A 24,510-nucleotide genomic window follows, 5' to 3' on the forward strand; every position below is an offset into this window, starting at 1 on the left:
GAAAAATGCGTGCTTTGAAAGAGCCGAAAGACAAGTTTATGGGTGTTATGAACCAAAAACACGAAACGAGGCGTGCATTGTTGCGCAGCTAGAAAATTACTTATCTAAATGTTTCTGCTGTTAAGGGATTTCATAGTGGCATTGCGCAACACAATGACACGATGCCGATCCCCCAGCTTGTGGTCGTGTTGCGCAACGTCACACTGGAAGCCCGAAAGGTGGTATAAAGAGTATACCACCCTCGCACCGACTGAAAACCGTGAAAGGGAAAGGTTCTTGACTTATAAAACTAGTGAGCACATCAACTCATTTAGTCGTCTTCGAAGCTGCTTAGACTTTTCCAGTAGAAAAGAGAAATGTAAGCTACGATCGACATGTAGCGACAAAAAACACCCAACAAAACTTTTATGTCTAAATTGGACAAACCAACGTGCGAGTCACCGTGTAAATTCTGCTACCGCAAAGGTAAAATGCAATTCATTTATTGCTGTCATTGCGCTCCATGCACAGTTCGATCTAAACGAGCAAGAAAAGTACGTTGGTTCTCACAGGCTGCGCATCCACGCACCGCACCTTTTCAAGGCACTGGGTTCCATCGCAAGATTCTACAAAACCAAACCGCCTGCTTCAAAGCGCACAAATAACTTACATTTTTTTCCCATCCACGTCCTCACTACTCACAACAGCTGCGATGACCGTGAATTCTGGTCAAGTTGTCAGAAACGGAACTAGTGTCAGAAGACACGAAGTTTGATGAACCATTTCATATTTAAACTAGATGGTTTAGGGCTCTCGACATGTTTCAATATGAGTGAGCGCTTTATCGAAGGTTGCGTGACATTGAACACTTCATGAATGGGCAATAAAGTAAAGAGAAACAATAGTCCTGACGAGCTCTAACAGGAGAAGGAAATGGCGCCTTACCATGGCGGTGACCATGTTCTGAACGAGAAGATCTTGAGGACATGTGTAGTGCAACGCGCGTGCAACTTGTTCTTCAGGTGATGGTGAACCACGAATATAAAACGCGTGTTTCAACAACCTTGCCATGAAATCTCAGCTTCGATGAAAAATGTTCTAATCGAAATTATCTACGGACAAACGTAAACAGAGGTGCCAACAAAATGAAAAGAAATTATAAAGCAGTGGAGGATTAAATTGTCGTACAGCGGTCTTGTTTGCAATGAGGCAATGGCAGTAGAAGTTGGATATAGCATTTTAAATATATGGCACAACAGCACATGCACATTGTGCAACAAAATAGCATGCGTAGAAGAAAGGATGCTGTTCAGCGTAGTACACAATATTTTGGAATGAGGAACAACTTCGAAAGTGCCATGCTGGTCTAATGTGTATGGTGCTCCGGTTAGCTCTGTGCACGGATAAAGACTGCCGACCGCCATTGTCACCCCCTAAGGGGGGAATGAGCGTCATGACGAGATTCAAAAACATTACAGCATTTCCAAGGAGTGCATGGTGATGAGTGGGGTGAAGCATCCACCAGTCCGTCTGCGCTGCCATCCGTCCATTCGTTCTTGCTTCTGTCCGTTCGTGCGTCCAACTGTGTGACCATGCGTCCATCTGTTCGTGCGTCCGTCTGCGCGTCGGTCTCTCCACGCATCCATCTGTCCGTGCATCTATCGTTCCATCCGACTGTCCGTCCGTGCATTCGTTCATTCATACATCCGTCCATCCATCCGCTCATGCGTCCGTTCGTTTGTTCATCCTTGCAACTGTCTGTCTTACTGACCGTGCGCCTGTCCATCCGTTCGTTTACCTAGTGAACACTCCAAGTACCGTCATCTCGCATATCTTCATCACATAGAAGTACCGCCATAGAGCGGACATTCCAAAGGCTAAACGAGAAGTGGCGCGGCTGGACTAGGGTGACTGGCATGCGCGAACTTTCTTCTAGTCTGCGCTGCGTGTCTAGTTCCCGCCTTTCACCGCCTCTAGTTCATAGCACTACGGCCCAATCTTCGCTAAAGTTTGCTAAAACCAAGGAAGTTAGGCCCAGCGACTTAAAAGTGGCAACCTTTTCTGGTGAGATAGTGCTCAAAACCCGTCCTTTAAATTTTTTCAGTAAGCATCATATTCAAGGCAATGTTTATTGGAGATTAAGTCATCGATACTTTTCTCTGTAGGTTATTTCATAAGAAACAACTATCTTTTTTATTTATGATTCACGTGTGCGGGTTCCCTCCTCAATTGAGAAGGGTGCACGCGTGCAGCTCCTCTAGTCCGGTTGTGGAGGTCCCTACCTACATTCCCACCTGCCCACCTGCCCACCTTCCCACCTCACACACCTCATACAGACCTCACACATTACCCGGACTTCTACGATTTTGCCTTCACCGAAATTCGACCTTCGAAACCACAATCGAACCAGTAACCTTCTGCTCAACAACCGAGCACTATTGCCACTAGTCCTTTTAAGCGGACAGTGCCAAAGTGGCATGAAGCTCTTCAGTTGTAGCTCAGTTATTGTGCGTAATCGCTCAAAAATGCTACTCAGGTAGCCACTTTTCTTCAAATCAGAAAATTATGCTACATGCATAAATGGTGAGAGTGCACCAAAAATTCATTCAGGGTGTGAACGTGCTTATCCTTGAATATACGAATGTCAGCAACACAAAGACCGTTAAAGGTCGGAGTGCCAATCACGTCCTGGTGAGGGACGAAACGGTAAGTTCCATGCTTTAACAGCCCGTAAGGCCGAAACACCTCATTTCATTTTTTGAGAACGTTCCGCGAAAAAAGTCAGTACAGTCCGAAGGGTATGGCAGCTCGAGGCATGAATTCAAGGCAATGATGCGAAGCCCTTACCCCTCAATTATGTTAACAACGTAGCGCAAGGGACTCACATTGTTTTCTTTCACGAATGTTTGGCGTGTCCTTCGAATTTTTCCATCGCCATGTTACCTGGCCAGTGATCCAAACGCACCACCCAAACAAGAAGTGTGCATGTAGGCAGGGAAATCTTGAAGTTACATGGAACTGCTGGAATGAATTTGTGACAGGAAGATGGGCAAGTGGCTGAAACCGTGACAACCCTTTCGGGGCTGGTGCATTTCAAGAAATGAACTTGACACAAAAACTTTCACCCTCGTGTTTCACCTTCTGAAGTAGACGTAAGAAAGGCATCACTATTAGCAAGTGAGCGGATATGTTCGTGTGTACATTAGTGCACGTGTGTCTGATAGCTTGAGTTTTGACAATTCAAAAAGTACCCACATGACTCTGCAATATATAGTCAGGTGTTTCTCGTCCCCGCAGTTCGCCAATGAAGGCTGCTTATGATATGCACGCCAGTGCACCATATACCTTGACCTCCACTTCGAAGTTTATTGACGTGGGCAACGGGATTGTGACAAGTTTCAAGGGTCGACCACTGCGTGAACTTCATTTCGTCATACAATCTTACTCTCCCATACTAATGCTAGATCACGCCAAGTTAAGGGGGTGATCACGAGAGCACTCAGATGTAGGCGGCTAGAGATATATAGATACGCAAAAAGAAACCAAAAGTGGTTACGCTACGCACAGAAGTGTTAAGCAATTATTATTGCGTGGCGAAGGTATACAATCACACCAGCCGTTACGTCAAGTGACTGAGAAACATGAGCGTGGTAGAAATCCAGGAACCTACTGCAGAGGGCCGAGCTATAACATATGACAATGGTCGGTACACGCACAGCATCAATGAAGCTCTTATGCTGCAGCGTTAATGGTGATCATTATAACAATAGACCCACACCGAAACTCTTTCACCTCCGAGTCACTTATGGCAAACAATGCGTAAGAAACGGCATGAAACTTTTATCGCTTTTCACATCTATAGTGCTCGATTCTGCGTCACTGTATATCGTTCATTTCTAACTGCTTGCAAAGAAAAAAAATATGATTGCCCTTAGCGAACTTACGAAGTAAACGCTAGCGTTTCTTAGGAGACTTTGCAGACACCCGATTTGGCGCTGTTGCTGTTTTATTATCATAATCAGCCGATATTTTTATTATGGCACGGTGTGCGAGTTTTCGATGACAATTTTCTGTAGTGCTTCACTACACTAGTTTTATTGAAAGATCTAGAAGTTCTCTCATTCGAAGCAAAATTCACAACGGATTATGCCGTTTTTATTTCCTGTGAGCTTCATATCTGGAATTCGCTATTGAGGGTCATTCTGCCTATGTTTAACGAAGCTCCCACAATAAAATCATCAAAAAAAAGAAAACAGTGAAAGACAGTTCGCGTACAGTTTTTTTAATTATGTTGTGCAAAAACGTTTCTGCACTGCAGTTATTAGGAACAAAATCAAACAAACAATAAGGTATAAAAAAACACGAAACATCAAGATGCCGCCAAAGGCGCCGGCCGGCGGATGGCATCGGTGGACTGTCGCACCGACTTCAGCGCCTTCCTAATCCCCGTCGTCGTCGTCGTCCGAGACGCCGCTTACGTCGTCTCACCCTGGGGCCGCTTTTTGCGTCCAAGTCATATCGGGTGTTACGGCGAGTGGCGCGGCCACCACGTGCAGGGCTTAGAGCTTCGGCGATGCACGAAGGAGAACGGGGACCTGCGCGAAACGCCGCCATAGTCAGCATTGAAGGACTGCAGACTAGCGAGTAGACTGACTCCTACTCACATCGCAACGTGAATCCTAATATCAGAGAGACGGTGGAAGAATAATTTGATGCAGTTGTAAAAGCTAGTGAGTCCACTTTTTACAGAAATGTCGGTAAGAGAGTGAGTCCATTTGAGGAAACATTATGAATCATTCAAGTCCCAGTGAGCCCAGTTGAGTAAAATTTGTGCGAGTGTGCATGCCAGTGAGCTTGAAACAGAAAATACATTTATTTTGTGAATATAACTGATCTCCACGTCTTCTGCAAACCTACGGTCGTATCTACTTATCTTCAGCATTACTACTTGCCTTATGACAATTTATGTTTATAATAGCGGCTACTTACGCATATATGCCACCGGGATAACAATTGACGCGAAGTGTGAGTAATGTTGTAAAAGGGAGGGCGAGTTTCTTGGCTTCTTATCGCAATAAATTTCATGGCAAGTTATTGCGTTGCCCCGCCGCGGTGGTCTATTGGCTAAGGTACTCAGCTGCTGACCCGCAGGACGCGGAATCAAATCATGGCGGCGGCGCCTGCATTGCCGATGGATTCGAAAATGTTGTAGGCCCGTGTGCTGAGATATCGGTGCACGTTAAGGAACCCCAGGTGGTCGAAATTTCCGAAGTCCTCCACTACGGCGTCTGCCATAGTCATATGGTGGTTTTGGGACGTTAAGCTTCACATATAAATCAATCAATCAAGTTATGACATTAAATCACACAGGCATCATGATCGAAAACTTAATTGCACAATAAAGGACTAATGAGTCGCTTAAGTGAACTCTTATTTTTTTCTGCCGACCCACAATGAGGAGACGCGGCGTGGCGTCAGTGTTTTTCATACGACCTTCGACTGGCTCCTGCTTTCTACAATGACCTTCAAGTGAATTTTTCGAGTGCGCGTTCTCCTTTGTTTGTGTCGCATAAGGCGAAGTGCCAGGACTCTTTTGATGCCAGAACCTGCTGCGTGAGTAGACTTTTTTGACGTTTTGGAACATTTTTTCTCCGGAGCCAGCCACCACTTGGGCTAAGCCTAGCGAGGTTAGCCCACGCTGGCGGGAGGCCAGCTGTGTCGCTATTCCCGGGTGCCCTTTTCACTCTTCTCAGGGCTTAGTTCCAGAAAAATGGAATATCAGGTGGTGGGGGAGGACATCACCCCCGAAGAGGTAACAAAAGACCGCGGTGCAGTCTGCAGGTGCCAGAAAAGCTGGCGCGAGCTCGGTTGGCGCTGATCCTTATCGTAGTACTCTCAACGAGACGAACTCGACAACGGCCGATGCCCCGCGAGGCCGCAACAGTGGCAATAACATCAAGGCTAGGATCATTCGCGTGGGCCGCATGCTTCAGCTCCCCAGGGAGGATACCAAGATCGTGATTGGGCCCCGCGAGGGCCTCAATATTGTCAAGACCGGCTGCACCGTGGTGGCTGATGCAATCCTGGCGGCCACAAGCATCTGCGCCGAAGATTTGCGGGGCGACACGCTATGCCCCAACGTGCAGCGGAATATTATGGTTGTCAGCACACCTTGAAGGGAAAATGCCAACCACTACGTCAAAGTTCGGCAGATCGTCGTCATGAGCCGAACATACGTGGTCAGTGCCTACGAGACCACTGCTCATTTCGCGTGCAAAGGCATGATCTGAGGTATTCCACCCGTTGACGGCCCGTATGATATTGACACAAGATCGTATATGAAAGAAATCCGCTCGCCCTGACAGCCAAGCGCATAGGCAGCACCGGTACGGTAATCATCGCCTTCGACGTTCATAGAGTCCCAAACTTTGCACGCTACGGCCCCACCCTTGTGCTATGTTCACTTTATGGCAAGAAAATAGACATTTGCTACGCTTGTCGTCGGCTCGGTCACCGTGCTGATGTGTGTCCCAGCCCAGGCGACGTCGCATGTTGGGGCTGCAGAGCTTCCAATCCTGACGCACAACACAAGTGTACCCCCCAGTGCAGGCTGTGCGGTGGGCAGAACCTCACGGCTGACAAGGACTGTAGGTAAAGATTCCAGATCCCTTATGTCGTGCGACAAAGGCGCTGGAAAAATTCTCGCGCCACCGGTCAAGGCCAAGTCACGGCACCGCCATCACCCCCCACGGCTGGGCAGGACTTCCAGCAGTCACGCGGTTCTGGGGGCCGTTCCAGGCGACGTACACGGTCCCATTCCAGGGGCCGTTCCCCGTCCGCTCCCGGTCCCGAGGAGGAGTGCAGCGCTACAACTCTGGGAGCCGCTGCGGTTCTCGATCCAGGTCTGCCGGGCGTCAACAGCAGCCTAGAGGGGTGTCAGCGGAAGCAAGAAGTCGGGCTCTGTAACCTGGGCCGACACGGACCGAGGAGGGCCAGCTGAGGTACTATCGGTGTCACTCCCAGAGCACGCGGAGAGCGCGCGCGAGATTTCCCAGCTGAAACGCGAGGAGGCTGCGATGAGGGAAACCATAAACAGGCTTATTTATGTCTGAAATTGCCGAGATTAAGAATGCGAGAAACCCCCCACCGCAACCCGCCGCCGCCTGCTTCGCCGATACATTGCCTCTACCCATGGAAGTGCACAGCACTGAAGCCGGCGACAGCAGCAGTGAGGGTCAAAGTGCTCCCAAGAAGAGGGCCGTCGACTACGAACAGGAAAGCGTAGTCATTCGAGTCAGGTCTGAGCTTCGAGACACGCTATCCGCGCTCAGTGAAAGAATCAACAAGCTCAGGGAGAAGTTCACCCAACTGCAGATCACCCTGGCCGCGCAAAACAACCGAGTATCCAAGGTAGAGTCCTTTCCCGAAAGCGTAGTGAAACCTGCCCTGACCTCAACTGCCGTCGTAACACCCCAGCCCGGCGCTAGGGGCCCTATCGTCCACGCTTTTCTTAGCCAAGCTGAGGGCAGCACCAGCCCACAAATGCACTAAGATGGCCAAGCCAAGTCAGATGTTTCTCATTTGGCAATGGAACTGCAGGGGCTCCCCCAGTAAAATGGCGTCATTGCAGCAGTACAATCGATCCTCTAGCGAAAAACCCCTCGTCATTTTGCTTCAGGAAACATTAACCCAAAACGTCACACTGACTGGTTACCAACCCGTCTCGCGTTATTCTGATGGTCGGGGCGTTTGCACCTTGGTCAGTAACAAGCTCACACACATCTCTCACGACTTCAAAATGGCCACCAGCAGCACCGAATATTTCATGACCGAGATTCTGCCGCGCAGCTCGGACCAAAGCAGCATCTTTTTTCTCAACGTGTACAGTAGCCCCAAGGACCAATGACAGCGCTTCAGGGCCTTCATGAAGAAGGAACTCAACCTGGCAGGTCCCAACCCGCTGGTTGTGGCGGGCAATTTTATTGATCCGCACCACATTAGGGGCTACCCGTGCAATACCAGCAAAGGCGCGGAACTGTGGCAGAACACGACTGACATGGACCTGACTCTAATCACCGACAAGGCCTTCCCAACTCGGTTGGGCACCTCATACGGCAGAGACTCGACTCCCGACTTGACCTTCGTCAAAAATCTCCCAGATGTACAGTGGGCCAACTCGAACATCGACTTAGGTAGCGACCATTACGTCCTGGTGACGCAGTTCTCAGTGGTCTGAAAGAGGGCACTGGATTTTTCTTGGACAAACTGGAACCAGTTTCGCGAAGCCCGCAACGACTGACCACTACCTGCAACCAGGCCAAGCATGGAGCAGTGGCTTAGCCAGCTCAGAGAGGACGTCATAAGTACCATGAAGAATATTAGTACTGACATTCCAGTTGAAAAAATAAACAGTTGCCTTGCCCACCTGCTCGAGGCCAAGCAGACACTTCTCGCCCGCTGGAAAGGCCAGCGCCTCAATCGCAGGTTGCGCAAGAAAATCTCCGACCTAATGAAGCCCTAGAGGAGCACTGCCGCGTCCTCTCCAAGTAGCAGTGGGACGAGGTGTGCAACTCAGTAGACGGCCAGATGCGTAATGGCAAGACATGGAACCTGCTCAAGCACCTGCTCACGAGACTAACACCAAAACTAACCAGCGGAACGTACTAGCGCGTTCCATGCATGAAGCCAAGCAGTCTTCTTCAAAAGAGGAGATTTTTAAGCAGCTGGTGCAAAAGACCTCCCTGTCGACTCTAACCCCGAAACAACGTACCCCGAGTACTCGGGACCGGCCAACACTGAACTGGACGCCGAGATATGCCACGAAGAGGTTCAGCAGGCGCTCCACGGGCTCAACGGAAGGTCTGCCGCAGGTCCCGATGGCATAACTAATAAGGCCCTGCGCAATCTGGACGACCGGTCAATCGACTACCTCACCAAAGTTATCAACGAGGCATGGAAGAGCGTCGAGGTCCCCGACCCGTGGAAGGTCGCACGCACCGTGCTCATTTCCAAGCCGGGGAGGCTACACAACTTGGACAACATGCGCCCCATTTGGCTCACATCCTGCGTGGGAAAGGAAGCCGAGCATGTGGTACTCAACAGATTGACTCGGTACCTGGAAGACAATGGGCTCTACCCGCACACCATGATTGGTTTTCGGGCCAGGCTTTGGACGCAAGACGCTATGAAGCTGCTCAAGCATCAAGTCACCATCTGCAACACTCGAGACACGCGGTCCAATCTCGACCTCGACTTAGAGAAAGCCTTCGACAATGTTACTCACTCTTTCGTGTTGCGGTCGATCGCTGAGCTTGGCCTTGGAGTGAGATTGTACGAATATGTCAAATCGTTCTTGACACGTAGGAGCGCCACCCTCAGAGTGGGAGACCTTGTCTCCGAGGCGATCGAGCTGGGCTCGCGCGGCACGCCACAGGGGTCAGTGATATTGCCCACTCTGTTCAACTTTGTCATGGTCGGGTTGTCCAAGAGGCTCTCATGTATTGAAGGAATTAACCACACAATTTACGCGGACGATATTACCATTTGGTGCACAGGTGGCAGTGACGGGCATGTCGAGCGCTCTTTACAGGAGGCCATAGACACCACGGAAGATTACCTCTATCTCACAGGCCTGAGGTGTTCCCCAAACAAGTCCGAGCTCCTCCTCTACCAACCCACTACGCGAGGGCAAAATCCCAAAAACTGGCAGCCGATCGTGAAGAGTGATATTAGGCTCTACGCTGGAGATGGCGGCGCAATACCCTGAGTCGACTCCATTCGGTTCCTCGGTATGACCATAGAGTCTAATGGTTCCAACGGCAACACTATACTCAAGCTCGCCGCCAAGACGGATAATGCGGTTCGGCTGGTTCGGTGGGTGGCGAACCGTACCAAGGCCTCAAGGAAGACAACTTAAATCGCCTGGTCAATGCCTTTGTGCTCTGCCACTTTTCATATGTCGCGGCCATGCACAATTGGCAGCGTGCCAAGCATGACAAGATCAACGTCTTGCTCAGGAAGATTACCAAGCGGGCCGTGGGTATCCCGATCAGGGCGCGCACCGAGTGCCTGCTCCAGCTCGGAGTACACAATACGTCGGAGGAGATTGCCGAAGCGCAGGAGCGGGCCCAGCTCGCGCGCCTTTCGAGCTCTCAGACCGGCAGGCATATACTCCGAGAGCACGGTCACTCTCCGGCTAAAGTGGACGAGAAGATGATACAGGTGCCCCGTAAGATTCGCGACCTCATCACCGTGGTCGCGAATCTCATCATCATTTCGTCATCAATGTCCATCCCGAGCACAATTGTGGTAGGTGACGGGCTAGAGCTGCCACTCCTCTCAAACAGATTTATAGTGAGGAGCACGGCGTGAGCTTTGTCGACGCGGCTACGTACCCTGGGAGCCGCGCCTTCTCTGCAGCCGTCGTCGACTCCAAACAGCAAATCATCAACTGTGCATCGGTTCACACTGATGATCCGACGATTGCCGAGCAAGTGGACATCGCCCTTGCCAACCTGGAAGGTGAAAGGGAGGTCATCTATAGTAACTCTAGGTCAGCTATTCGCGCTTTCGAGCGCGGTGTAATCTCTAAGAAAGCCCTACCCGTGCTCCAGAGTGGTGGCCGCGATGGTATCAAGCACCACGCACTGATCTGCTTTCCTGCACATGTTAGACAGGTCCGGGGTGCTCCCCCCAATCTCAACGAGTCTGCCCACAAGGCCCACGGGCAACGCTCGGGGCCAACGGCGTTGCGGAAAACAGGGACGTGCCTGCCACGTACATCAAAATAACAAAACAGTTTTACCTCGCGCGAAGACTATATCCACTCCCTTATCCAAAACCTAATGGGCCACCCGCCCTTACGCTCAGGCCACTGCACGCCGAACGTAGCCTAACCTGAGATCCCTTCACGCTATTTCTCCTGACGTGTTCCCCAATGACGCTTGCCCCGCATGTGGGGATGTGTCCACGCTGGCGCACATGCTCTGGGAGTGCAAAGGAATGTTTAGTAACCCCGACAGTACATCGGTCAGGTGGGAGGCGGCCCTACACAGCTCCCTCCTGGCCGACACCTTTGGGCCGTCCAGCAGGCCCGCGGAGCGGCCTATAGGCTTGGCCTAACGGTCCCGACGTGGGAGTCGCCCGCTGCGCGCTGACTCGGGCCTTCCAGGACCACAATAAAGTTTCGCAACCAACCAAATTACAATGAGCACGATAATCAAAGGCAAAGTGACCGGCACTGCGAACAACACAGACGAAAAAATTGGGGGTGCTCCGAAATCGCGCCTTTAAGAGTGTAGCGCGATTGCAGTATCCAGTTCCTAGTCCGAATACTCCATATACGTAGCACACGAAACTTTTCCGAAGTTGATATGCACCCACCATATGGCCTTAAGGAAATAGGCGCAGCTGCGTGTGTGCTTTTTCAGTGGGTGACCAGCTTTAAACCACGAAGCCATTAGGATAAATGTTCTGACACACGCTGGTAATGGGTGCTTCATTTTTGCAATATTTAATGTCGTACTGCGATGTATATACACTTGACGCGTGTGTTTTAGATCACCAAAATTACTTTCACTGCATTTCCAAGCAAAGGAAATTCCTTTCACCGTATTTCCAAGCACACGCATAACCATGGGGTAGAACATCCGCACTCCACGCTAATGACTCGGGTTAGAGTCCTTTCTTATCAAGGATTTTCCATCATTCATTTTGTTTGTATTGTTCCTCATTTGTCGGCCGTGCATACGGTGATTTATCGCTGCCAACCAACGGCTCTGACGCCGGAATATCTGCGAAACGAGCTCTTTAACGCTGTCGCGTGAAAACACTCGGGAGAAGTTATGAAATCGCATTGCATGTTAGCGAGAACAAACACACGCACGAAAACTAATAACATAGTTACGAATTTTGCTAGTTTGAAAACAAGCGATCGTTAGAAAGCTGTAGGCGTTCATGTTTCCTTTATCATCATATGTAATGCTCTCTAAACAAATCGGCGCAGAAGTTTGGTCGCTTAAAGACACCGACAGCTTATTCATGATTATAGCGGCACACAATACGTGCAATGGAAACAAAGAGACACACAAAAAATAAAGAAACATAAAAGCGAGAGGAAATAGAATATTCTAGGAGTGTGCTGCCGAGCTGCATATGCGTCCTGCCCTTCTAAAAACATTTCATTTCTCAACGAACCTTTGACACGAAAGCAGATCCTTTGTTCTATGAAAGGCCTGTCTCGCTTTTATATCCAATATTCGAGACGTTAATACTTGCGTGAAAATAGCCAGCTAATTAATAAAATGCAAAATACATTTAGTAGCACACTTCGTACATTCCCATAAAGTTGTCTCGAAACTAAAAGGTGCACAAAAAAAAACAGACGTTCACAAGGAAGAGTTCAGAAACAAGCGCATACTTACTACTTATTCCTGAATTTATTTGACGAAATGGAGTCCGAAGGGCGTTAAAGAAACAGTGCGGATTTGCACTTTGTCCCACAGAGATCCTAGTGATCGCAATTTAATCGCTCTATGTTTTATTTCTTAAGTAACGCATATATCGCAATGAACTCTAAAAAGTGGTTTGATCAAAAACGCCCTTTTTAACCCACAACATTCTTTATCTGGCTGCTGACTCGTAGGTCGTGGATTCAAAATATGCGATTGTAGCCGTATTTTGGTAGAAGAGAGGTGTCAGGGGCCGGTGTACTGTGCGATGTAAAACGCAAAAAAAGAACACCGTATTGTCAGAATTTCTGGAGCCTTTCACTACTCCGTTTCTTATAATCATATAATGGTTTCAGGAAGTATCTAAAGCCCCAGATAATATTCTTATCACACTGTTATAATGATTGATTCGTGGTGTTTAACGTCCCAAAAGCACCAATGAATATGAGAGATGACGTAGTAGACGGCTCCGGAAATTTGGACTACCTGGGGTTCCTTAACCTGCACCCAAATCTGCCCCAGATATTAATACATTACTACAATAATAACCGTCATCTGGCTTGCTTGCATTTTGAAAACTAAGCACACCTTTTCCATCACAGATACTATTGTCACCTCAATAATGCGCATGAGTGATGTGAGGGGTTTAACGTCCCAAATCCAGATAATGCACATGCCATTTGTGACTATGAAATTTAAGGCACGTGTTGGTAATGCAACACAAGCAAGATTGATGCTGAATATGGCGCTGGGACAGAAAGAGAGCGTTTTTTTTTCTTTTTTAACACAAAATTGTTGTATGCCGGGGTTAATTTAGGCCCGGCTTACGTATTTTCGTCAGGTAAAAAAAGTTGCAAAATATAATCTAACAGATTCCAGAGAAAAGAAACAACACGGAATGTTTCCGTCGTGATGCGACGATTCAGCAACCTTACTATGTGCAACGCGCGCCGCTATTCACAAGGCCACGAAACGTACGTTGTTGAACATGCCAATGACAAGCCATTTATACACTACATATACCATATGTCAGTCCTCAGCGCTCTGACTTCATCGCGCTATTGTCATCAGTAGCGCGTTGCTGCAATCGCTTCGCGTTGGGTGCGCTCTCAAGGTCGTCGTCTCTAGCGTTTCGTTAAGTGCCGCCTCCACTGAGCGCAGTCTCTCCTGCGCGCACGGTTATCAGACTCGTGGTTTGGGAGAGCAAAAAAGATTGCCCGTAGCTTCCCTCGGGGGAACACTGAGGAGGATGCGGAGCATATAATTGGTTAACGGGGTGTTAAAGTGCGACTTACTTGGGTCGATGGCTAAATTGGTTAACGTGGTTGTGAAATTGGGTGTTAAATTGCGACTTACCTGGGTCAATGGCTAAATTCGTTAACGTGGTTGTAGGAGGGGGTGTTAAATGAGTGAACACGTACACACGTATGCGAAACGGCGGCGCTAGTCGAAGGGACGTCGATCATTGTGTTTGTGGATTCGTTGGCATTCATTTCACCGCGACCTTGGACGTCGACGCGCCGTACAAACCAACCGACGAGCGGCAACTGAGCGAGCGAGCGCCAACCTTGAGTATTTATACAGCGCATGCACTGTCAGCTGTTGAATGTTCTCGAAGCGCGACGGCGCATGCGCGTCCACTGGAGAATCAGGAGAATTGTAGAATGTTCTCGAAGGGGAGAAGCGCGCGCGGCACAGATGGTGGGTGACGGTGCATGCGCGCGTCAGCTGTCGAATGTTCGAAAGGGGGAGAAGCGCACCGGCGCATGCGCGCACGTCAGCTGCCGATGTTCTCGAAGCGCGACGGCTGCCGATGTTCTCGAAGCGTGACGGCGCATGCGCGCTACATTATACAGCTAGCGAATGTTCGTGAAGAGGAGAAGCGCACGCGGTGTGTAGAGGAGGAAGGGTGCACAGATGGTGGAGGAGTGAAGCGCGCGCGGTGTGTAGAGGAGGAAGGGATGCACAGATGGTGGAAGGAGGAGGAGGAAGCTTGCGGACGGCGCCGCACTACAAGCCTCGAGTATTATATGCTCCGCATCTAAAAGGTCACTTCGCTCCCTTCTGCTGCCACACTTTAAAACCGAGCACGCTGACTGATTGATTCTTGGGGTTTAACGTTTCGAAACCACCATTGTATTATGAGAAACGCCGTAGTGGAGGACTCCGGAAATTTTGACCACCTGGGGTTCTTTAACGTGCACCCAAATCTGAGTACACGGGCCTACAACATTTCCGCCTCCATCAGAAATGCAGCCACCACAGCTGGGAATCGAACCTGCGACCTGCGGGTCGGCAGCCGAGTACATTAGCCACTAGACCACCGCGGCGGGGCAGAAAACCGAGCACGCTTCTCACACACGAAGAAGTGAGTCCAGTGACCGTTCGCTCTTGTCCTGACTATACTTGTGCGTTTGTTTGGTGCATCTTTTTTTTCTGGTTGAACAGGATGCTTCAAATGTCGATCTGTAACAGTCGTAACAGTCGCGCTGAAATTTTCGAGGTAGTGGTCATTCTCCGCTTGCATTTTCAATTTCCAGCTGTAGCATCCGTTCGTTCGCCTTTGTGGAAAAACAATGCACAATAAACGCTCAACTGCCTTTGTGAAGAAAGGCTTCCCTTTCTTGTTTTAAGAATTCCTAAAGAGAGGGATCAGCCTCGTTTTTACTGTATAGGCCAACAGCCTAATCTACCACGTCTAGAAGCTCGTCCGGTGCTATTAAAAAAGCAGCATATATGTCTACAAACACGCACCCACCAGCGCCGTCTTCCTAGTGTAGTTGAGTGTTGGCGCCTCCAGGCGCTGTACCACAGGTGCATCATGCATCGGGAAGGCGGCGCAAACGCCCGAGTTGGCAATTGCTGCCCGCACGTTCGGTCCTGCGTCGTCGCTGTTGGGTCCAGTCGGCCATAGCACTACGCTGTGTGGAAGGCTCCGGAAAGAGGAGTCTAGACCACTTCTCTTGATCGGCGCTGAACTTCTGGTGTGCTGATGTAGGGAAGCCAGGATGGTGGCCGAGTGTTAGGCGGTAACCAACACGAGGGAAGAACTGGACCTTGCTCTGCGAAACGTACATAAGCGAACGCTAGAATTCGTCTATCGACACGTGATTGTGACATATTCGTGATTTGAAAACTGAGTTATATATAAGAGCAAGAAGGCAAATGGAATGGTTGTTATGAATGACAGGCAAGATACGAGGCACACAGTTGTGAGGGGCTGCAAAATACTCAACTAAATTCATCTGCTGTTGGGAAGAATCCGCATCGGGCCCTCGTGTTGTGCAATGCTACATTATAAGCCCTACCATCAAAATAAGAAAAATATTTATGAAAATTATGGAAATAATTTATGGAAATAGTCACATCGTCAGCTGATTTAGTTGTTTTAAAAGCTCCTTTCCGTCCGCAGCGAAATGCACTAAGGTGAGGATAAATCGACAGTTAGCAGCAAAAGAAACCGTCAAGGATTTCATGCTTAATTTGGTAAACCGATATGCAAGTCAACAAGTAATTTCTGCTACACCATGTCAACTTATTTAGTGATTTTTGGTTATAATTCACCGTCCACAGCAGAATGTGCAAAAGTAAGCTAACAGACAGGAAGCGGCAAAAAAAAATCATCGATGATTCTATGTTCATAGTGACCAAAACGACATGAGAGTCACCACTTAAATGCTGCTACGGTATAATAAAACGTTATTTATTTGTCGCTAAAATAGCTCAAAGCGTTATCCTTGATTTAAAGGAACGAGAAAAGGATGTGGTTCACAAAGGCTGTGAATTCACACACTGTGATTTGCAGGGGTAGATTCCACACAACCAAACAATTTGTTTGAAAAAGCTCATAAAAAGCCGACAATTTTTTTTGCCCGCCCTCACTAGTCATAAACACTGGAACTCCAGTGGATTCTGATGAACAGTGTAGAAACGCGACTACCGTAGTGAAGACATGAAGCCCGATGACACATTTTATGTTTAAACAGGATTGTTTTGGCCTTGATATGTCTGATAGGTGAGGGCGACTACTAAGGGGATAACTGCAAGAGACTGAACGCTTCATGAATGACCAGTTAAATGAGAAATCAACACCATCGACTAGCTTAAACAGGAGACTAGAAAATGGCGTCTCACCATGGCGGTGTCCAGCGTTGTTCTAGAACGAGCAGATGATGATGATGATGATGATGGACCTTCGGATTTGCTGGCACTCGCCCACAAAGGGGGATCGGCCAAGAACCGGGCGGCAGGATCATCAAGTGTGTTCCGTCAAGCATTCAGGTAGTCTCATAGTCGTAAATAATAACAATAGGCTAACAGGGTAATCTCTTTGTTGCCCTTATGTACTCGCACACAGCAGAGAAAACCTCCCTGTGGCTATTACCTAATGTAATCCCTCCGAAGGATAAAATTAGTTCCACGTTTATTTTTAAACCTAGCTTCTCAACTGGCGCGACAAGGTATCTTTTCCTTTCATAAGCATAACGTTTACAGGATAAAAAGAAATGATCCATTGATTCCGATTCCTTGCAAAAGAGACACAACGGAGATGCTGTTACTCCAGCTTTATGTAGGTAGTAATTCAGATGCGGAATTCTGCAGCGTAATCTGGTGATTGTAGTTTCTAACTGCCGAGATACACACCACTGTTTGTTCCAGCAATATCTTAGATGTACGAAGTCTCTGACTTTATCCAATGATAATTTTTCTATTTCTTTGTGCAAACAAGCCTTTCTATATCTGAGTGGTGTTACATAGGCAAAATCAGGTAAAATAGGTAAGATTGGTCCGCTTAAAGATGCTTTTGCTAACGAGTCTGCCATCTCATTTGGATAAATCCCGCTGTGGCCGGGTATCCATAGCAAGTGAAATTTTTTCAGGTTTTCTGGTAATAAAGTGCTAATCATACTCAATAATGTCAAATGTTTTGCTGTAGATAGTGCAGTGCATACTGAGAGAGAATCGGTAAGTATGACCCCTTCTGATTCGCTTGCAGGAAGTTTACTAAGCGCTAGAATTATAGCAAATAATTCGGCGATGAATATAGGCGTGAAATCTGGTAATCGAATTGAGAAAGACTAGTCGAGAGAAGTACAGAAGATGCCTATTCCAGCCTTTTCGTTCAATATGGATGCATCCGTCGCAATAATGTTGTTTATGGACAGATGAGTCAAGTAATCTTTTAACCGAATATTTAAATAATCAAGGGGCAGTTGTTTTGCATTAGAGGGGAAAATATCATCAAATTTAATTTCATGTTTTGAATTAGGTGTCTTCGTTATGCAAATCTGATAAATATTTACATTGAGAGGCTCTAGCAATGCTTGGACGAACCTAATCTGAGGGGAGTGTAGTCTAGACCATTGTGTTCCAAAGAATGCGGTTGGTTCTTGAATAAAAACATATGAAGCTTGTCGCAGAGGCGAATTGTATATTTTTAAGAAAGTTTGAACTGTAAGTATTCTGAACCGAGTTAACAAAGGTGGAAGGCGCGCTTCCACATACAAAACATTATTTGCCACCTTTCTAATGATATTAATTGTCTCATCTTGTAAGCCGCGCTGCCTGAAAATAATACACACCCGAATTCCATAATAGGCCTTACATACATCTTGTAAATCATTATCAATGAACTCCTACGCATTCCTCTTTTTCTGTTTCCCAATTTGCGTAACCACCCCAAGGCACGTGACGCTTTACAGCCAACCTCGCCTATATGGCTTTTCCAATTTAGCGTCCTATTATATACGATGCCTAGGTATTTCAGGAAATTGACTTGGGGAATGAGCTCAGTACGATACATCAGGGAAATGTTGACACGATCCTTAAAAGAGAATTGCAGAAGTGCGCTTTTTCTGACGTTCAATGACATATGGATATTGTCAAGCCATCCTTCTAGCATGTTCATGTAATTCTGTAATGCCTGATACAATGAGTGCAGATCACAGTTTGTTGCGAAGAAAGCAATATCATCTGCATATACATAACTTTGGATATCCTGATGAGTTGGAATGGAACTTAGTAATATGTTGAATAACACCGGTGACAATGCTGAGCCCTGAGGTACACCTCGTGTCTGCTTATATTTTTTAGAAGAGCATCCATCCAAGAAGCAATAAAATTCTCTGTCTTTTACAAACTCTGTAATCCATGCTGTTATATATTTTGGAAAGCGATGGTCTTGCATCTGCTGGATTAGGATAAGATATTCCACTTTGTCGTACGCTTTAGCTAAGTCTAGAGTGACTAGTGCACAGTATTCGCGACGATGCCGAGCCAGCTGTATGCGACTTTCCAAATCCACATGTGCACACCAAATGGAGTATCCCGATCTAAAGCCTATTTGTCTGGGGTTTAGTATTGTATGTTCATTGATGTAGTTTATTATACGGGCATTTAAGACTCTCTCTACAAGCTTGACTAGGTTAGATGTCAATGAAATAGGCCTTATGTTATCCAGAGTAAACTCCATTCCCTGTTTCTCAAGTATCGGAATTATTTTGGAAAGCTTCCAATCGGCCGGAATCCAAGAATTTTTCAGTGAATAATTAACTATATTACGGATTTCATGTGGCGATATTTCGTATAACACTTTAATCATTGTAGAGGTCACCCCATCAGGTCCAGGAGCAGCGGGCGGTAAGCTCTTCATCACATCCGCCAATTCAGCTAAAGATACCTCCTGGAAATCACAATCCACCCTTAATTTCACCATGGACTTTGGCATAATTGTCGTAAACCTGGTTTGCAAGCCTATAGCAATATTTTCCAAGAATTCAGAGAGTTCGCGAGGAGACATAATGATGGAATGACTGCTTTCTGTCTGTGGAATCATTTTTCTCGCACGTAAAAACCTGAAAAACATTTTCTTATTTTTAGACCTAGACAGATAACTAAATTTATTCATATCATAGTCTTCTTTTGCTTTGCGCACTAGACGCTTAAAATCGGCGGCCATGAATTTATAATCACTCCAATTTTTTGGGCATGGGTAATTAACAGCTTTTTCCAAGCTGCTTTTCGCTTTCTATACCCCCTGACACATTCTTGACTCCACCACGGGCTAAAAGATCCCGCTGTGTTAGAGTGTACAGTAAACGTTGAATTTTTTAGTGATAGTTTCAACACCGCACATAGACTCATAGCCCTAAGGTCTTCCTGCATTTCCTCGCGAGAAGTTAACGTAGATTTTAAGTCTTTTTGTAATTTAGCATAATTCACGAATGAGCCAACTTTCCCTGCCAAACTAAACCCCGGGAACTTAATTTCAAACGTAATGGGAAGGTGGTCGCCGTTTGTAGCCCAACCTAATATATTCCACGAGGATATGCTTAAAGTGGAGCTGGAAAATGTTAAATCAATAGTCGATTTAGAGTTACCTCTTACAAATGTAGCAACGTGTGAGTTCAAGCAGGAAAAGTTATTATCAAGCGTCCATTCCCACAAACGTCTTCCGCATACATCAGATTTGAAGCCCCAAGACACAGGTGTGAATTGAAATCACCACACAGTACTATTTCTTTTCTGCATGAAGCTACCATAATATCGAGGCATCTCGTGTCTTGAACTCCTGCAGGAAAGTATACATTTGAAAAAGAGAAAGGCGAGCAGTCTGGTAGTGTTATGTCTAACACCAGAATTTCGTAATTCGTATCCATACACTGATACGATATCTTGGCTCTGTGACTAAATTTAGTTGATATTAAGAAAGCCAGATCGCCACCTCTACTCGGCCGATCCAGCCGTATTAATCGATAATTTTTCATGTAAAATTGTTTACCGTTACCAAGCCAGGTTTCCTGAATGGCAATTATGTCGGGAGAAATTAGCGAAGAAATATATTGTAAATCTGTAGTTGCCGACCAAATAGACCGGCAGTTCCACTGCAGAATTTTTAGGGAACCTATTTTGATGCTATACCGGCAGAAGAAACTGCCTGATCCAGAATATCTTTTTTCAAGAAATCATTTTTTGAGAGGTTCTCAAAGAAGTCTTTCTTTGACAAATATTTCTTGGATTTTGGGTTCTGAGAAGACTTTTTAGAAGGGGGAGATCTGTTACGTTTCAAAGTTCTTAGAGATTCTGTGTCCATGTCTGTAAAGTCTCCTGAATCATCTGTCACAAGTTCTGACTCTGCCTGAACTCTATTTTTTGAAGGTCCTGCTTTCGGAGAGATAGATCTCTGATTGACTGTCTGATTTTCCTCCTCTGTACCCCTTGAAATTAACAGAGCGTGCGAATCCCGATTTTGCACAGAAACTGTACCAATGATTTGTGTCAGCTGTTGAGTTAACATATCAGCCAAGGCTTCAAAAAGAGTAGCTGCCAGACGCTGCATTGCCTTTTCAGTGGACTTTTCAATAGCCTCAGTTATCAACTGTGCAAGCGATGCATCCATTGCCGCTGTGTGCCGGGATGTTATGCCTGCGTAACCTTTCGATTTTTCATGCATTTCTGCTACCGCCTCCCTCCTAGAGCAACGCCAGCGTTCTATGATTTCTAGAACACCCATTTATCTTTCTTTTGCACCAAATTCAGCAGAGTCTGCAGGGTGCGCTCCATTACACAAGCAACACTTCTGGTCATCGGATTTGCAGTCGCAGCTGTCATGACTCTCTCCGCACAGACGACATCTAGCCTGTGATCTGCATCCTTTCATGCGGTGGCCGAATAGCCAACATTTTGAGCACTGCAAAGGTTTCGGGGAAAGTGGTTCTACTTTGTAGATTAGTGGCCATGCCTTAATTTCTCTTGGCCTAACTCTTCCTGCAAAAGTTTCTATAACTGATCCAGTAGGCGATTTCGTTTTATCAGTCATTCGGGTGCATCGATAGACTGAAACTGCCCCAGCTACAGCAAATCAGTCAAGAATTTCTTGAGGTGTCAGACTCGTATCCACCCCACGGACTATGCGCTTCGTACATGCAAGATGAGCTGGAATAAACGGGCTCACCGGCTGTGCAGCAAATTCAGAGCAATTCAGAAGCTCTCGGACGCAATCCTGGTCTGCAGAGCAGCACAGGATACCCCCTCGGCGGAACTGGCGGACCTCCGTAATCTTCTGGAAAAGCGACGAGGCTTTCTGAAGCTTTACTTGTATCACCTTCGGATTCTTTATTGGAATGAAACCGCCATTTGTAAGAACCAGAGCCACAGGGACGTAGCTATCTCCACTGCGTAGCAAGGTATCGAGCGGCCAATCCTTGACCGGTAGTGAAGCCAGCCAAAGGGAGTGCCCTTGGCCGGGTGATGAGAAAGACATCAGAATATTCTGACTTGCCTGACCTCCAAAGGGCTGCAACAACGTTTCAGTTGAGAGAAACTAACAAGAAATATGAGGAATGAAATGCAAACCAAAGCTTAGCTGAAAGGATCCTGCCGCTCGACGTTGAGCTGATCTCCGATGAGCCACGTAGCGAAGGGCGATGCCCTCGGACGAGCAGATCACGAGGAGTGCAACGCACGTGCAACTACGCAGGTTTTGACAACCTCGTCTTAATATTACAAGTTCGGTGAAAAGTGGTCCAAAGGAGAATGTTCACGGTATTAGTTAAAGATACCAACCAAATATAAAAAACATGAAATATCGAACGTTTCGACTCTCTTACGGAGGCGCTGTTCACAATTACACAATGCAGTAGAGGTATTGTATACATGTTCGAATTGATGGCGCCAACAAGGCAACCTATTATACTCAGAAAGCTACCGTCATTGCTGCAGAGGGTGGTATCAATAGTTTCGATTAGCAAAAACTTCTAACCCGCTACAGTGGTCTTATGTGTATGGTGCTGGGCTGCTGACCCACTGGTCGTCATTGAAAATCCTGGCGCCGGCTGCCCCATTTTCGATGAAGACAAAAATGCCTGAGACCCGAGTAGTTAGATTTAGGTGCATGTTGAAGAACTGCAGATGGTTCAAAATCTCGATGGCCTCTCCAGCGGTATCTCTCATTATCATGTGAATTTGGGGCGTTTAACCACAAAAATTATCTCGTCGGCTCTGGGGTCAATATTTTAAGGCCACTGATGCCCTCTCTCACCAGCTTCCGTCTGCGGTGCATCAGCACCAGGCTCTTTCTTGTCGTCTGCTTCAACAGTGGCAACTCCCGCAATGTCTGTTTTCCTTGCTCCCAGCTGGTTTTCACTTGCCGACGATGATGATCGCCGTCTGTGGCCTTGATGGTTATCATGCGGTGGCCGTCAAGCGCCTCTACATTGGTAGCCATACATCTGAATTCCGTCTTGTAGTTACTGTATTCGAATATCCGAGTTTTTCTGTATCTGCGTGAGAAAATGGACGACGTAAAAAGACGGCACCTGTTGCAACAAGGCTGCAAAGCAAGTAGCGTGAAGGATGTGTTCCTGCTTGGCAGTTGTGTGAGGTGATACTGCAACGAAATTCAGTCAGCACTTTTTCGATGTGCCACGAGCGTTCTTGCACAGTGCCAGTTTGGTCGTTCACACTCTCTTTCTGCTTAATTTTAGAAAGTCGTAATGCGAAAGTAGCGTTTTCCGTTTTCATTCTTGAACGACTGAAACTGCGCACTAGTGAAGTTTGTTCCATTATCGGAAAGCACCGTTTGGGCAGAACAAATCTACTAAACACCAAAAGTAAGGCTCCGATGGTCGGTCCCGCGATAACTATATTCACTGGACCTATCTCTATCCACTTTCTCTGAAAAGTAACCGCGTTGAGCGAGTCAACAGGGTCAGCATACTCTGTTCGTGCACCCTTTCCAAGTTTTCTTCGATTTCCGGCTACGTCATAGGCGCTCTGAGAAGTCCCCCGCAGCTGCATTTCCATCCCTCGACCTGCGGGTCGCCAGCCGAGTGCCTTAGCCACTAGACTACCATGGTGGGTTTTCCTAGAGGTGATAAGACTCCAGAGTGCCAAGGAGACTGTGCGAAAGAAAATAGGGTGTCTTTATCGGTGGCGTTGCCGATTCAATAAATACTGCAATGGGAGCAAACATTAAGAAAATTCCTGCTTCTGGAACAGAACCCAAGCATATGTGAAGGTACCTCAAAGCCACCGCAGGGCTCTGACGTGTTCCGGAAAAAGACCCAGAACAAGCGTCATATCAGGACAACGGCGATTGTGAGGGAGGGGGGGGCAATGCGAGTCATCAAATATCACTTCAAAGAAATAAACAATACGTGTCTATGATTCCTCAAAGAAAGCTCATACATAACACACCTACGATCACTACGTATACGATATTCGCTTTATCGCCCCGTAACGTGCTTTTCGTGGGGATGAAACTGAAGTAACGCGAGTGAATTCTTACAATGAACTACCCTCTATTGGCGCATGCAGCCACCTTACCAGGTAAGTGAACGATACGCGCACGACAACTCATATTACACGAAGACATTTAACCACCTCGTAACATTTGGCTTAAAGCGAAAGAAATTTGCATGAGCTGGCTGCTATTCGCTGACTGCTTGGCGTGACATAACTATTTTCTTAGCAAAGTGAGGGGTTGGGCTAGTTGGTTTTTCATGACTGGAAAAAAATGCGCTACAATTGCTGCGGAAAACGAACATAGGCAGGAGACGAAAAAAAGGGGGGGAACAGTACAAGCGCAAACTATCAACTGAGGTTTACTGAACAAACTTGGAAGAATGAAGGCTTCCCCCCCAAAAAAAATTGATTTATGAAGAAGGTGGGGCTCGGTAATCCTTCTTCACAGTCTTCAGATTTAACACGGGTGGTGATAACTTATACCAAATGTGTTGCCGAATAAAAGTTCTTATCTGAGTATGCTGAATACACGAATAGGAACAATTACGTGTTGACTCTGAAGACCAACCCTACGACACAAAGTAACATCAATGGAAATAATGTATAAGTATAAATTTGTGTTTTTTTACCCGGCTTCGCTTCTCAGTGCGTGCCTCATCATTCTGCGAAGTACAGATTTTGTGGCGTATTCGTTCCTCATGCATGTTTTTTTACCACGTATTTACAGCAGGACCAATTCTCCGTAGGCTGGTAAAGTCTGCAGCCTTCTGCTTAATACATCAGTATACGAGTTTTTTGCTTTCGCTCTCATTTTGTACGCCTATTCGTGACAAAAGCT

This window comes from Rhipicephalus microplus, chromosome 2, assembly GCF_043290135.1.
Source record: "Rhipicephalus microplus isolate Deutch F79 chromosome 2, USDA_Rmic, whole genome shotgun sequence".
Classification (NCBI taxonomy): Eukaryota; Metazoa; Arthropoda; class Arachnida; order Ixodida; family Ixodidae; genus Rhipicephalus; species Rhipicephalus microplus.